Genomic DNA, 15797 nt, shown 5'->3' with positions numbered 1-15797 from the left:
CTGAAGGCTTTTCAGGGAGCTTTTAGGACAGCCTGATAATAATGAATTACAATAATCCAGCCTAGAAGTAATAAATGCACGAATGAGCTTTTCAGCATCACTCTGAGAAAGGATGTTTCTAATTTTAGAAATATTGCGCAAATGCAAAAAAGCGGTCCTACATATTTGTTTAATATGTGCATTGAAGGACATATCCTGGTCAAAAATGACTCCAAGATTTCTCACAGTGTTACTGGAGGCCAAAGTAATGCCATCCAGAGTAAGTATCTGGTTAGACACCATGTTTCTAAGATTTGTGGGGCCGAGAACAAGAATTTCAGTTTTATCTGAATTTAGAAGCAGGAAATTAGAGGTCATCCAGGCCTTAATATCTTTAAGACATTCCTGCAGTTTAACTAATTGATGTGTGTCATCTGGCTTCATTGATAGGTAAAGCTGAGTATCATCTGCATAACAATGAAAATTGATGCAGTGCTTTCTAATAATACTGCCTAAGGGAAGCATGTATAATGTAAATAAAATTGGTCCTAGCACAGAACCCTGTGGAACTCCATAATTAACCTTAGTGTGTGAAGAAGACTCCCCATTTACATGAACAAATTGGAGTCTATGAGATAAATATGATTCAAACCACTGCAGTGCAGTACCTTTAATACCTATAGTATGCTCTAATCTCTGTAATAGAATGTTATGGTCAACAGCATCAAAAGCTGCACTGAGGTCCAACAGGACAAGAACAGAGATGAGTCCACTGTCAGAGGCTCTAAGAAGATCATTTGTAACCTTCACTAACGCTGTTTCTGTACTGTGATGAATTCTGAAACCTGACTGAAACTCTTCAAATAAACCGTTCCTCTGCAGATGATCAGTTAGCTGTTTTACAACTACTCTTTCAAGAATCTTTGAGAGAAAAGGAAGGTTGGAGATTGGCCTATAATTAGCTAAGACAACTGGGTCAAGTGATGGCTTTTTAAGCAGAGGTTTAATTACAGCCACCTTGAAGGTCTGTGGTACATAGCCAACTAATAAAGACTGATTGATCATTTTTAAGATTGAAGCATCAATAATTGGAAAGACTTCTTTGAACAGTCTAGTAGGAATGGGATCTAACAAACATGTTGCTGGTTTGGAGGAAGTAACTATTGAAGTTAACTCTGAAAGATCAACTGGAGCAAAAGAGTCTAAACAAATACCAGCAGTGCTGAAAGCAGCCGAACATGAAGAATAATCTTTGAGATGGTTATGAATAATTTTTTCTCTAATGTCTAAAATTTTATTTGTAAAGAAATCCCTGAAGTCACTATTAGTTAAAGTGAAAGGAATACTCGGCTCTACAGAGCTCTGACTCTTTGTCAGCCTGGCTACAGTGCTGAAAAGAAACCTGGGGTTGTTCTTATTTTCTTCAATTAATGATGAATAGTAAGATGTCCTAGCTTTACGGAGGGCTTTTTTATAGAGCAACAAACTCTTTTTCCAGGCTAAATGAGCATCTTCTACTTTAGTGAGACGCCATTCCCTCTCAAGCTTTCGGGTTATCTGCTTTAAGCTGTGCGTTTGTGAATTATACCACGGAGTCAGGCACTTCTGATTTGAAGCTTTCCTTTTCAGAGGAGCCACAGTATCCAAAGTTATATGCAGTGAGGATGTAAAACTATTGACGAGATAATCAACCTCACTGGGAGCAGAGTTTAGGTAGCTGCTCTGCACTGTGTTGGCACATGGCACTGAAGAGCATAACAATGAAGGAATTAGATCCTTAAACTTAGTTACAGCACTTTCAGAAAGACTTCTACTGTAATAAAACTTATTCCCCGCTGCTGTGTAATCCATTAAAGTAAATGTAAATGTTACTAAGAAATGATCAGACAGGAGGGGGCTTTCAGGGAATACTGTTAAGTCTTCAGTTTCTATGCCATATGTTAAGACAAGATCCAGAGTATGATTAAAGTGGTGGGTGGGCTCCTTTACATTTTGAGAGAAGCCAATTGAATCTAACAATAGATTAAATGCAGTGTTGAGGCTGTCATTCTCAGCATCTACATGGATGTTAAAATCACCCACTATAATTATTTTATCTGAACTGAGCACTAAATCAGATAAAAAGTCTGAGAAATCAGACAGAAACTCTGAGTAGGGACCAGGTGGACGATAGATAATAACAAATAAAACAGGTGTTTGATTTTCCCAATTAGGATGGACAAGACTAAGAGTCAGGCTTTCAAAAGAATGAAAACTTTGTCTGGGTCTTTGATTAATTAATAAACTGGAATTGAAGATTGCAGCTAATCCTCCTCCTCGACCTGTGCTTCGAGCATTCTGACAGTTACTGTGACTCGGAGGTGTTGATTCATTTAAACTAACATATTCATCCTGCTGTAACCAGGTTTCTGTAAGGCAGAATAAATCAATACGTTGATCAATTATTAAATCATTTACTAATAGGGACTTGGAAGAGAGAGACCTAATGTTTAATAATCCACATTTAATTGTTTTATTTTTTGGTGCAGTTGATGAAGCTGTATTATTTATTGTTTTTGAATTTTTATGCTTAAATAGCTTTTTGCTGATTTTAGCTTTGGTGTTTGGTGGTCTGGGAGCAGGCACCGACTCTATGGGGATGGGGTTTTGGGGGGATGGCAGGAGGAGAGAAGCTGCAGAGAGGCGTGTAAGACTGCAACTCTGCTTCCTGGTCTCAACCCTGGGTAGTCAGGTTTTAGGAGGGTTAATAAATTTGGCCAGATTTCTAGAAATGAGAGCTGCTCCATCCAAAGTGGGATGGATGCCGTCTCTCCTAACAAGACCAGGTTTTCCCCAGAAACTTTGCCAATTATCTATGAAGCCCACGTCATTTTTTGGACACCACTCAGACAGCCAGCGATTCAAGGAGAACATGCGGCTAAACATGTCGCTCCTGGTCTGATTGGGGAGGGGCCCAGAGAAAACTACAGAGTCCGACATCGTTTTAGCAAAGTTACACACCGAGTCAATATTAATTTTAGTGACCTCCGATTGGCATAACCGGGTGTCATTACTGCCGACGTGAATAACGATCTTACCAAATCTACGATTAGCCTTAGCCAGCAGTTTCAAATTTCCATGAATGTCGCCTGCTCTGGCCCCTGGAAGACATTTGACTATGGTCGCCGGTGTCTCTAGCTTCACGTTTCTCAAAACAGAGTCACCAATAACCAGAGTTTGTTCCTCGGCGGGTGTGTCGCCGAGTGGAGAAAAACGGTTAGAGACGTGAACAGGTTGGTGGTGTACCCGGGGCTTCTGCTTAGGACTACGCTTCCTCCTCACCATCACCCAGCTGGCCTGTTTTCCCTGCTGCTCGGGATCTGCTGGGGGGGAGCTAACGGCGGCTAAGCTACCATGGTCCGCACCCGCTACAGGGGCCTGGCTAGATGTAGGATTTTCCAGGGTGCAGAGCCGAGTCTCCAGTTCAGAAAGCCTGGCCTCCAGAGCTACAAACAGACTACATTTATTACAAGTACCGTTACTGCTAAAGGAGGCCGAGGAGTAACTAAACATGTGACACCCAGAGCAGGAAAGTGCAGGAGAGACAGGAGAAGAAGCCATGCTGGTAGTGAGTCGGCTAAGGGCTAAGCTACTAGCTGAGCTAAGCTAGCGAATTTCTAAAAACAAATAAAGTGAGTAATGTGAATACAGGTGATTCAGCAAAGAGTATGCTATTTAAAGTAGGTGAAGATTATACTAAAATATGTTATTATTCAGATAAATCGAGTTATACAGATATAACAGCTAACAGACAGCAAAACACTGTGCTCCGAAACAGGAACAGGAAGTGATACAATACCGCAGTGAGAGCCAACACCAAGTGACAGCGCCACTTGGTGGCGCTGTTTAGTGAGCTACACCAAGCTTCCGTGTGTCACTGGAAATCGTTTGCGCTCTTGCAAGAATCCTTGAAACACCAAGCGTTTGGTTGACATTTTCGCGACATCAGGGCACATCCGCACTAGGGCAGTGACGCACTGGCCACGTGTGTTTGTGTGTGTGTGCGTGTTTATCACTAACACGGGGCCGAGGCGTATTGGGCAGTGGCGCACCGGCCACGTGTGTGTGTGTGTGTGTGTGTGTGTGTGTGTGTGTGTGTGTGTGCGTGTTTATCACTAACACGGGGCCGAGGCACACATCCGCACTAGTGGTCACAGTCCACACACCCAGCCTCAGTGTGACATTTTGCGTCATGAGGACACATCTACGCTAGCGGACAGAGTGGCCACGTGTGTGTGTGTGTGTGTGTGTGCGTGTTTATCACTAACACGCGACAGCCGCGACACAGAGTCTTGGTCTTGGCGTCCCTGCTCCTGGGGCACACGCGACACTTCTTCCTCCTCGCCTCGGACGACGCCTCGGACTCGCCGCCGCGCCTGCCGTCGCGCGACGACCCTGTCGCGTTGTTGCTTTTGCCGTTGCCGTTGCCGCCGTTACCCCTCGCCCTCTCCTTCGTGCCCTCTCTGGTGGCGGCTGCGTCGGCCGCCAGCTCTTTGCCCAGCCGTTCCAGGAACAGCCTGCGTTTGTTGCGCTTGCCCGGCATCCAGGCGGGATTCAGCTCCCTCCACAGCACGAAGGCGTTGTACGCGGACACGTCCACCATGTTGTGAAAGAGGGCCAGGGGCCAGCGAGTCGTCCTTCTCCTGCAACTGTACGTGCCCAACACCTTGTCCAGGTTGTCCACGCCTCCCTTGGGGCGATTGTAGTGGAGCACCGCCAGGGGCTTCCCGTCCGGCCGCCCGCTCAGCCCCGGGGCGCGCACGTGCTGCTCGTGCATGGTGAGGATCAGCACGTTCTTGTTGCGCTTGGCCAGGTAGGAGACCACGGCCGCGTCGGGAGGCTCGGCGGTCAACGAGAACGCGAATCGCGACGACGGCACCGGTCTGCCCTCGACTTCGAGCAGTCGCCTGGGGATCTCGGCCCTGTTCGCGCGCACGGTCCCCAGCGAGGTGAGGCCCCTTTGGACGAACAGCCTCCTGACCAGCTCGTACGACGTGAAGAAGTTGTCGAAGGTGACGTTGCGGCCCGGTCCCAGTCCCTCGGTCAGCTCGAGCACCACTCTGGACGCCAGGTTTTTCTCGGGAGGACCTCGCTTGTCGCGTTTCCCGGTGTACACCAGCATCTTCCACGCGTAGCTGGACTTGGCGTCGCACGCCACCCACAGCTTGATCCCATACCTGGCCGGCTTGCTGTGCATGTATTGCCTGAAGGGACATCGACCTGGGGTGAGGGGTGGGGGTGGGGTGTAGAATAGGAGTTTTTCTTCTTTTTTTTCCCCTTTTTTTTTTGTGGGGTAGCGCTTCATTACGCGTAAAACCTTGCACACCGTGTCAAACACCGCCTCCGTCGTACACACGCACACCGCACACCGCACACGCACACACGCACACACACACACACATGCACACACACACACACACACGCACCTTTGAAGGGAACCAGCCTCTCGTCCACCGTGACCTCGGGTCCGGGCTCGTACAGGAGAGGCAGCCTCTCGCACCACGCGTCCCACACTTCCCTGATGGGCGGCAGCTTGTCGTGCCCGGCGGCCAGGCGCCTGGCCTCTCTGGTGTCGCGATTGTCAAATCGCAGGGCCGCGGAGTATGCGCGGAACCTCTTGAGGGGCATGGTCGCGCGAAATATCGAGCGCCCGGTCTCCGCGTGCCACAGGCTCTCGCACGCCTCGCCCCTCGACCTGTACACACCGGCGAGGATCAGCAGTCCCACGTACGCGCGAAACTCGGCTCAACCCATGGGTCGCCAGCCGTCGATCCCCCTCCCCGCCCCGGCCCTCCTGCCGGCCTCCAGGTTCGTCATCGCGATCACCCGGTCCTCGAGCTGGGGTTCAAAGTACGCCAGGAACGCCGAAGCCTTCGAGTTTTGCGACACGGCGTCGCGGGCGCGCTCCGTGGGACCCGGGTTCGACGAAGACGACGAGACGCGCCGCTGCCGTCGCGAGGAACGATGCCGGCGATCGGAGGAGAACGGAGTCAATCTCCACGTAACCGTCCCTCGATTCGACGCCATCATCGATTCCTCTTTCTCCTCTTCCTTCTCCTCCTCCTCCTCCTCCATGTCACGATCTCTCTCCTCATCATGCCCTCCGGCACCTTCCTCTTCTTCTTCTTCTTCTTCTTCTGTATCGTAATCTCCTTCATCATCATCATCATCATCATCATCATCATCCTCCCTGTCGCAATCTCCCTCCGTGTCACGATATCTCTCCTCATCCTGCCCTCTGGCACCCTCTACCCCTTCTTCTTCTTTTTCTTCTTCTGTATCATAGTCTCCCTCATCATCATCATCATCCTCATCCTCCATGTTGCGAACTCCCTTTGTGTCACGATATCTCTCCTCATCCTGCCCTCTGGCACCCTCTACCCCTTCTTCTTCTTCTTCTTCTTCTTCTTCTGTATCGTAATCTCCCTCATCATCATCCTCCTCCTCCATGTCGCGTTCTCCCTCTTCATCCTGCCCTCCGCTCTCCTTATTGTCTTCTTCTTCTTCTTCTTCTTCGGTATCGTAATCTCCCTCTTCATAGTACCCTCCGTCCCCGGCCCGGTCCTCGCCGGTAGACTGCGGTCCGCAACTCCAACCCGAGGAGGAACCCCGATTGTCCGAGGCGGTGTGGCCGCGAGACGACATGATCGCCGCGATTGCCTCAGCTAGCCGAGGCGACGGGATCGCAGCATCCGGCAGCGGCGGCGGCGGCGGTCGCGTCGCACGCCGGTAATCGAACGCTCGCGTTTGCGACATGACCTGACTTTCCTCTGCCTGCTGTGTCGACGGTCACGGTCCTTTATGATTCGCGTGACACCGCTTTGTTTGTTTTAGTGTGTTGTTTGTTACGCAGTGACGGGAGCAAAACTCGGCTTGGGGCTATCGCCTTGCAAAGTCCGCGCTCGGTGGTGCGCGGTTTTTTGGGCGGTTTTGGGGTTTTTTTGGGGTTTTTTTTTATCTCAATCGCTATCGAGTGTGGTTGTTTGGCGATGGTGATGATGATGATGATGATGATGGTGATGATGGTGATGATGATGGCGATCGTAGCTTCGCGTCGTGTCACCTCATCGATAAACAAAGCCGGCCAACCCCACGAGTGCGATTTTTTTTTTTTTTATCGCAATCGCGATCGAGCGGTTGTTTGGTGATGCTGAAGTCGATGACGATGGCAATCGTGATCGCGATCCCCGGGTTCGCGTCGTCGAGTCCTCGACCTGCGATTGCAGCGGTCTTTGCGTAGCCTCGCTTTCGGTCCGGTCTGGTCCGGTCTCGTGTGCTTGAGTGTGTCTGTGTCTGTGTGTGTGAGTGTCCGTGTGTGCGAGTGTGTGTCTGTGTGCGCGTGCGTGCGTGCGTGTCTGTGTGTGCGCGCGAGTGTCCCCGTCACACGCGGTGCAATGACTATCACTGGCCACTGGGGGGCGGGGGCAATAGCACGCATGCAATGAATGTCGCCGGCCACAGTGGGTCCCGTTGAGCTGGGAGACCTGGGGTCCCCTCGACCCCCCCTCACCGCCGCCACCACCACCACCGCCATTGTTAGGCCTGGGGTCTCCTTGACACCCCCCCATCCCCCACCCCCGCCATTGAGAGGCCTGGGGTCACCTTGACCCCACCGCAGGGGAGGTCCCGTTGAGCCGGGAGGCCTGGGGTCACCTTGATCGCCACCGCCACCACCGCCACCGCCATTGGGAGACCTGGGGTCTCCTTGACCCCCACCCCACCGCCACCACCGCCGCCATTGTTAGGCCTGGGGTCACCTCGACCCCCCCACCGCGGCCATTGCTAGGCCTGGGGTCACCTCGACCCCCCACCGCCCCCATTGCTAGGCCTGGGGTCACCTCGACCCCCACCGCCACTACCGCCGCCATTGCTAGGCCTGGGGTCACCTCGACCCCCCCACCACGGCCATTGCAAGGCCTGGGGTCACCTAGACCCCCACCGCCACCACCGCCGCCATTGCTAGGCCTGGGGTCACCTCGACCCCCCCCCACCGCGGCTATTGCTAGGCCTGGGGTCACCTCGACCCCCCCCGCCGCCGCCATTGCTAGGCCTGGGGTCACCTCGACCCCACCACCGCAGGGGAGGTCACGCTGAGCCGGGAGTCGTGGGGTCCCAGTGACCCCAGCCGCCTCCGCCGCCACTGGGACGACTGGGGTCTATATATTTTATATATATATATATTTTGTTTTCCTTTTACTTATACATGTGTTTTTGTCAAGAAATATATATATATATTGTTTTGCCTTTTCCTTATACAAGCCTTTGTTTTTTTTACATTTCCTCGTCTCCTCTTTTCCTTTACCGTATGTATGCATTTCTGACTCATTATGCAAATGAGGAGAGCTGCCTTCTTGCTCCAGCTCCTCTACTATTGGTCAATAAACAGGAAGGAGCAGGATGCATTTGGTAAAGTAAAAAGAGGAGACACGGAAATGTAAAAAGAACAAAGGCTTGTATAAGGAAAAGGCAAAACAAAATATATATATATATTTCTTGACGAAAACGCATTTGTAAGGAAAACGAAAAAGAAAATATATACATTTCTTGATGAAAACGCATGTATAAGGAAAAGGAAAACAAAATATATACAATATATATATAATATATATTTCTTCTTTTATTTGTAATTAAGTCAGTTTTTGTCCTCCATACACACTAGCTTTCGAGGAGCCTAGGTAGGACCAAAACGATGACATCCAAAGTGCATTATGAATAAGAAGCAATGTGTAAGCAGGATATCGGCCTGTGAGAGGAATCATCTGCTCATCTTTACAGGCCTTTCATGGTCTCAGCAGACTGAGGCAGCCTTGTTGCACTCTGATTAACTGATGTTGTGCATACATGTATAATGTTTTTATTCAGAGAGATGAAGTTTTTAAAGCTGAGCATTTTTGCCAAAGTGCTTCAAAAACAAAATTCTATTTTTAAATATTTTTATGCTATAGTGGGCAGTTTCCAATGTAAAGACACTGGAGCTAAGCTGTGATGTCATAAAGTACGTTGATGTCCCAATTGAAAAATCATCGCATTGCTATGCGTCCTCCCATATTTGTCAAGTACGTACTAGCAAGTACGAACTTGCTCAGCACAGTGCTTTTTTTTTTTTTTTTAACTATTTATTTATTAGATTTGACTGAAATTAATTAATGAAAAGAATACTTGCATGCAATAGTTTGGTTGATTTGCAGCGGAAAATGTGTGAACAGCCAGACTAAAATTTTATCCATCTAGTTTAGATTTTCAAAACTTACTCAGCTATTTGTAGTAACTATATTTAAGCTAGTGCGAATACGTCAACATGAAATGCTCTCAAAACATTTGTAAACCACAGAAATCAAAGCTTTGTGAACCAAACGCCAGCTCTTGTTGACACACTGCATTTGAGAGAAAGGCATGTGTTCATACTGGAGTGGAAAGTAAATATACCCCAGGAGAAGGAGGGGGACGTCCGGCAGCTGGGAACTGGCAGCCGTTGGCTTATCTGTAAGTCAGGTTTCTAATATGTGCAGTGCATGCCGTATTTTATTAGTGTTCCTCTGATGGTATCAGACATACAGTAGAAGTTAGTCATATATGATATTTTATGGTCTTGCAGATATACTGCTTAGTTTCTCAATCTATAAAAATGTGAAAGTGTACACAGGTATTTCATCAAAGCAGTGCCGCTGTGGAACAATAACTGGCTTCCTCAAACTGCCTTGCTTATCTCACAGCATGCATGCAATAAAGCTTTAGACTACTCTTTTAAGCTCGAAGGAGATGATTAAGCTGGAAGCTGTCTTGACAGTTTGCTAGTACTTGCAGATGTTACATACTCCATTAATCCATTTTCTTCTGCTTATCTGGGGCCAGGTCACGGGGGCAGCAGCCTAAGCAGAAAAACCCAGACCTCTCTCCAGGCACCTCCTCCAGCTCATCCAAAAGGACACAGAAGTGTTCCCAGGCCAGCCAAGAGATATATTCTTTCCAACGTGTCCTGCGTCTGTCCCGGGGCCACCTCCCGTTAGGACATGCCCGGAACACCTCGCCCAAGAGGTGCCCAGGAGGCGTGATTGCTCTTTTGGTCACTACCCAAAGTTCGTGATCATAGGTGAGGGCAGAGATGTAGATCGACTGGTAAACTGACAGCTTCGCTTTCATGCTAAGTTTTCTCTGCACCATGACGGACCAGTGCAGCATCCACAGTTCTGCAGCTGCAATCCATCTGTCAGTCTCCCACTCCCATATCTCCTGTGAGGAAGATCTTATATAATACTACTACTAATAAATCATAAATTCTGCTCCAAGTGGAGGAGTTTAACGTTTGACACTTGACAAAAGGGTCTTGTTTAAGAGCGAGGGGAGATGGGGACATTGACAGACGGAATATTTCCCTGATTTTTTTTAACAGTGTACAGTCACAAGCTTTGGACAGTGATTGCGTAGAGCCGCTCCTCGAAATTGATGGTCTTTTTTTGTGATTTTATTGATATTTAACATATTTCAAAATAATAGGAAAATTCTGCAAAAGTTATAGAAAAATTCTGTTAAATCAGTTTTCTTTTTCTTTCTTTTTTTTTCATTGTTGGCAAATTAATTATGACACTAATTACTTAGAAATAAAAAATTACAAACAAAATAAAATTTTAATTCCAAGCTTGCAGGGGTCACTCCCACCACTAAGACCCTAAGTAGTCAGAGCCACTTTCCCCCACTTTGATACCATCAAAACACTCGGGACACAATCGGAAAATATATATCTTAAACCTAATTTCAATCTAATACATATGAATTTTAACATACTGCTATTAAGCCTATTTAACCAAGTGTTACAGTTTCAGAAACATAAGTTTGTGCACTTTGACAATTATCAAAATAATTAAATTTTTTAAAACTAATGTGCAGTCTTACGGACATATATAATTTATTTAAGTGGTATATGAAGAATTTGTTACTGACCATGCAGACTATTGTGTATAATTATCAGGTCAATTACATCAAAAGAGGTCATCAAAAGATGCTTTAGAAGTGGACTGTGCTATCCCCTGGGTGACAGGCAATTTTCAGTTTGTTTGTTTTTTTTTAGAGAGAGAGAATATGACACAAGATAACACAGAACATATGAGTCTCACAAGAAATATGTCTGATATATGTGATTGATGGATGCTACCCTACTGAAGCCCAAAGATGATTACCAGACAGAAGAGCAGCTGAAGTATCAGCTAACAACAGCTTTGCCAGTTAAAGAAATGTTATACTTATTTCCTCTTACTGTTACTTCCTGTAATCATTTACTTCCTATAACTGATAGTTTGTAGTTCAAACACCCCCTCAACTCTGCATAGTTTGTAAAATGAGGAAAAATGCTTGTTCATCTCTCTGTGCTTCTCTTTATTCTTTGTATGAGAACACATGTGCTGGGAAAACAGGTTAGCTCAATGTAGGCAGCTGATACATGACACACACTCAAAAAAATTCTGTTATCTCAACAGTGTTACACTTTTCGTAAACATTTCCATAATTTACAAAGCCCATATAGAGAAACACATATTAACACACACCCTTTGTACACAGTGCTGTGCTTGGCAAGCCCTTCAGGTACCAATCTCATGAACTGCCAGAGGCATTTACCTGATACCTCTAACAAAAGGGTGCCCTTGGACCAATCATAAATGTAAGTGATAATGTAAGTGATAAATAATTTATGACTAATGACATAATGACTAATAAATAATATATGACTTCATGACATAATGTAGCTCTAGACAGATATTCAGAGGACAGATATTCAGAGGAGATTAATGTATTAGTGGTAATAATAGAAAAATCTGTTTTCATAGAAATTATAACTGTAATCATATACTGCCCTGGAATTTTTCTTTTACAACTACATCAAAACACTTGCACATGGATTGTATACATAGTATACCTGTTAAAGTTTTACTCCCCCATCTTTCTGCAATGAACAACAAAATTAACTTTCAATACTTTCATAAAAGTGCTTTCAACAATCTAGTTGTAATTGGAGATGTGAAAATTGCCAACATAATATTTAACATTGCTGATAGTTACCACTCCTACTATTTTCTCGTATTAGTGATAAAATATGTTAAAATAATTTGAGTCAGTGATTTCATGTCTGTTCACATTCATTTTTTTTCTGGCAGCTGCTCATTGCCTCTGGCTCTCTGGACTCTTGCCCTTTGGCCGTGGGGGCTCCGCCTGGGGTCTCCCTCCTTTCTCCTCTGGGGTGTGCACGCGGTTGCCATCAGGATGTGTGGCCTCAGGTCTTCTGAGCTCCTAGTGGGCTGTGGATGGCCTGGGTCCCCTGGGTCCTTTCCTATTGGCCTCTGGATCACGAGGGGCATGATTGCAGTTTCTTACCCTCATTGAGTACATTCCATGACAGAGGCGCATATACACACATTATTGCAAAAAGCAAAATTGTGTATATACGTATATGCATATGTATAGATATGTGAATGTGTGTATGTATGTATATTTTCTTCGAGTATTTTTTCTTTCTCCCCTTTGCCCCCCCCCCTCCCTTTTTTTCTCTCTTTTTTTTTATCCCTCTTTTCTATCCATTTCCTTATTGCCTGACAGGCCTGGCATAAACTAAATAAAAAATAAAAATACAAACATTAACAAGAATAGCCTATAGAAAACTTATAGAGCTGTTCTTATAAAAGCTCAGGAGGTAGAGCAGGTCACCTACTGATCGGAAGGTCAGCGGTTTGATTCCTGGCTACTCCAGGCTGCATGCCAATGTATGCTTGGGCAAGATACATAACCCCAAGTTGCTCTCCAACACAACCGTCGGGAGTGTGAATGTGTGTGACTGTTAGATAATTGAAGCACTTAGCTTAGTTAATCATGAAAGTGCTTGTATGAATGGGTGTGCATGGGTAAATGTAACCATGCTGTATAAGCGCTTTGAGTGCTCAGATTGAGTAGAAACTAGTCCATTTACCATTATAAAAGCAAATATGTTTGGTACGTCAGTGCATTCAGATTATCGTTCTGATTGCGAAAACTGCCAGACATGACAGGCTTAAAAATAAAAAAACAAAACAAAACATCATTGTTCAGGGTTGTATTCAGAAAAAAATTCCAGCTAATGCTAATTAGCTTGCTAGTGTTAAACGCTAAATGCCTGGGCTGCTTGCTAATTGAGTGATAGTGAACAGCTAGGCCTGAATTAGACTTCTGCTTCGAGTCTTTGCGGGGCCTACATATGTAAACGGAAATCATCTCTGCAGCCTGCGCAGTAATCACAATCCTTGTGGACGTGTAGTCACATTTCACGAGAGGTGCATGCCAGGTTACGTTGTATGTTACAGCGTAGGGTTTGGAGGGGATTTTTGGTTACATACTATGCAGTGTTCTAGTTAGCGGTTGATCGCCAGGCGCTGCGCTGGGCTGAGATGCCCTGGCACCGGGCTGAGGATTTCACTTTCACTTTCGGAGCTCTGCTGTCACTGCATTTAGCAAACACGATCCCGCTCCGCGGACTCCGCCCCGGCTAGATCGCTGCTTTTATCGCTGCTTGCGCCTGTATTATTTCAATGCAATTTGCAATCTACCACAGAGCAGGGACAGTTCACAGTGTGCACGTCTGATCTCCCTACGGTCATGCGCGCGCTTGGAAATGAAAATTTCAGGCATGATTTAGCACGAGTGGATCATCGCTGACAAGTTTTTTCCACGCCTCCATTGTGTTGTGAGTGTGCATGTGTGGCTGTGCGCGCGCATTTTGCTGGCTGTGCGAAGAATGTCAGCTGTTATTTTTTCTTTAGGTCAGCTGTAGCCACCAGAACGATCACTATAACCACAGTTTGCTAGTGGGACTGTCCTAGCACTAGCGATCGTTTGATGACGGACGCCCCCTCTTCCTCAGTATCGAGGGGCTCTGTCAGAATATATCCCTGATTAGCAACTAAAAATAGAGCTGCAGCAGAAACGTAATTTGGAGGATGCTTGTGAATAAAAAAAGCATTACAGCATTAAGCTCATGCAGCCCCCAGTTTTTCAACAAAAAACACAACAGCAGCTGTTTTACGTGCAGTCTGTCTGAACAAGCGCACAGAGACCAGCCGTTTCTGAGGCGGTGGAGCGAAAGACGTCCAAAGCAGCAGCGCTTGCTCCTGTAACCACCTTAAAACCTGGAAACAGCTGGAGGTCCTTCATCAACCACCTGATCAGCAGCATGAAGAAAATAGAACTTTGTAGCTGCTCCATCCACCCTGTTTGTTTCACACAGAGAAAAACCGCATTACGGAAGTTAAAATATGCAAATGAATTGTTAATATGAAAAATTATTTCTTACTTGATGGAGAAATCGATAGAATACTGGATTACTAAAATAATCCATAGTTGCAGCCCCACTTATATTCATAATGCCATAGTCAAACATTACTTTTCAGCACCAGCACCATAAAAGGCTTTCAAGAAAAAACTACAGTTCCCAGCAAGATGATGTCACTCACAACGTGGCTGATATTCCAATGTAGGAAATGCTTTTAGCAGCTGATGGATAAAACATCTGGATTATGTTTTTGTTGTGTATGCTTTTTATGTGATTTCTGCAAACCCATTAGAGGAAGTAAACAGCACTCTTGGGCACATTAAATGCATGATAAATAAGTGTAACTGTTCTGGATTATATGCAAAAATTATCACTCTATTGATCTAATAAGGCCTGGAGTAGCGTTCTGCTTGGTCCTACGTACATAACCGAAAATCCTCTCAGAACCTAACCTGACATGCACTTCAAGAAATGTAACTACAGGTTCACAATGACTGTGATTAGGCTTCAGAGGTGGTTTCTGGTTGCATGTGCAGGCACTGTCAGTCAATTAACAATTGGGGGCAGCTTTGAGCGGTTAGTATTAGCTTGCTAATTAGCATTACCACCCCCACCCCCCCCCCGTCCGAGGGGGGAGGGGCGCGGGGCTGAAAATAAATTTCTGGCTAGAAGCCTGCATACATAGGATCGATGCAGAACTCTAATTCAGGCATTATTAGATTGACAGAGTGATAATACTTTTTGAATATAAACCAGAAGCATTACACTTACATATCATGCATTCAACATGCCCCAGAGTGCCGTTTCCGTCCACTAATGGGTTTGCAGATATCACGTAAAAGCGTACAGAAAAAAACATTATAATCTAGATGTTTTATCGATCCAATCAGCTGCTAAAAGCACTCCCTACGTTTGAATCCTTGTCATGCTGATAAGAAACCCGAAATTCTCCTTTGAGTTCCTTTTTTCCTCTTTTTTCCCCTCATGTTTACGCTGGTCGCCATTTTGCTTTCTGTAGCCCCGCAAAATCAAGTGTTAACAGTATCGTTGCGAGATTGGGCATGCACATTGTGAACAAAACTGGCCGTGCCAGGTGGTACATTGCAAATTGCTGTGAAATAATAATATATTACACCGATCTAGTGCAATCTCAGCCCAGCGAAAGACGACCTCAGCATGGTGTAGCGCCGGACGATCAACTGCTGGCTAGAACCCTGTTGTTACCACAGAAGTGAATAATCATAGTAAATTTTCTCTTTCTTTCTTTCAAGCTTCATGTTTTCAGTATTTTTATTTTTGGAAGAGTATGTACTTTTAATATAAAGTGCAACAATGTTAGCTCAATTTCAATAAAATGTTAGATAAGGGGAATTTAAAAGAAAACATGAATATCCGAATTTTTTTTTTTTTTGTATTTTTATATGCGCATAGAAAAATGGGGGGGGGGGGGGGGGGGGGGGGGTAAGAATTGAGAAAAGTCAGCACTGTTTTT

Source organism: Archocentrus centrarchus, chromosome 21 (genome assembly GCF_007364275.1).
Source record: "Archocentrus centrarchus isolate MPI-CPG fArcCen1 chromosome 21, fArcCen1, whole genome shotgun sequence".
Lineage (NCBI taxonomy): Eukaryota > Metazoa > Chordata > Actinopteri > Cichliformes > Cichlidae > Archocentrus > Archocentrus centrarchus.
This window is presented reverse-complemented; position numbering follows the sequence as displayed.